A 1,508-nucleotide genomic window follows, 5' to 3' on the forward strand; every position below is an offset into this window, starting at 1 on the left:
GTTTGCATCCTGCCAATGCCATGCATCATATTTGTCTTTTTATTGTTGAGGTTTTGCAGTATCTTGTAGATTTTAGAGATTAGATGCTGATTGGATTTGTCGTAGCCAAAATTTTTTTCCCAGTCTGTAGGTTGTCTTTTAACTCTTTTGGTGAAGTCTTTTGATAAGCATAAGTGTTTGATTTTTAGGAGCTTCCATTTATCTAGTTTCTCTTCTGGTGTTTGTGTATTGTTACTTATGGTTCGTATTGTGTTTATGCCATGTATTAGGACTCCTAGCGTTGTCCCTTTTTTTTGTTCTATGGTCTTTATCGTTTTTGATTTTATATTAAAGTCTTTGATCCATTTTGTGTTAGTTTTTGTGCATGGTGTGAGGTATGGGTCTTGTTCCAGTTTTTTGCAGATGCATATCCAGTTATTCCAGCACCATTTGTTAAAGAGACTGTCTTTTCCCCAGTTAACGGACTTTGGGCCTTTGTCAAAGATCAGCTGCTCATAGGTGGATGAATTTATGTCTGGATTCTCAATTCTGTTCCATTGGTCTATGTATCCGTTGTAGTACCAGTACCAGGCTTTTTTGACTACTGTGGCAGTAGAATATGTTCTAAAATCAGGTAGTGTGAGGCTTCCCACCTTGTTCTTCTTGAGTAATGCTTTACTTATTTGGGGCCTGTTCCCTTTCCATATGAAGTTGGTGATTTGTTTCTCCATCTCATTAAAAAATGCTGGTGGAATTTGGATCAGGATTGCATTGTATCTGTAGATCACTTTGGGTAGAACTGAGATTTTCACAATGTTGAGTCTACCTATCCATGAGCAAGGTATGTTTTTCAACTTACGCAGATCTCTTTTGGTTTTTTGCAGTAGTGTCTTGTAGTTTGCATTGTATAGATCTTTTATGTTTCTGGTTAGATTTATTCCTAAGTATTTTATCTTTTGGGAGGCTGTTGTAAATGTTATTGATTTGGTGATTTCCTCTTGGAGGTTCTCTTTGTTGGTGTAAACGAATCTAACTTATTTTTGTATATTTATCTTGTATCCTGAAACTTTGCTGAAGTCTTCTGTTAGTTCCGGTAGTTTTCTTGTGGATTCTTTGGGGTTTTCTACGTATAAGATCATATTATCTGCAAATAGAGACACTTTGACTTCTTCCCTACCAATTTGGATACTCTTTGTTCCTTTTTCTAGCCTAATTGCTCTGTCTAGGACCTCCAACACAGTGTTGAATGAGTGGTGATAAAGGGCATCCTTGTCTGGTGCCTGTTCTCAAGGGGAATGCTTTCAGCGTCGCTGCATTTAGGATGGTGTTGGCTGTTGGCTCTTGGCTTTGTATAAATGCCCTTAATTATATTGAGTAATTTCCCTTCTGTTTTGTTGAAAGTTTGTATCATGAATGGGTGTTGGGCTTTGTCAAATGTCTTTTCTGCATTGATTGATAAGATCATGTGGTTCTTGTCTTTTGTTTTATTTATGTGATGTATTACATTGATTGTTTTTCTAATGTTGAAC

Source organism: Trichechus manatus, unplaced genomic scaffold (assembly GCF_000243295.1).
Source record: "Trichechus manatus latirostris isolate Lorelei unplaced genomic scaffold, TriManLat1.0 scaffold00009, whole genome shotgun sequence".
Lineage (NCBI taxonomy): Eukaryota > Metazoa > Chordata > Mammalia > Sirenia > Trichechidae > Trichechus > Trichechus manatus.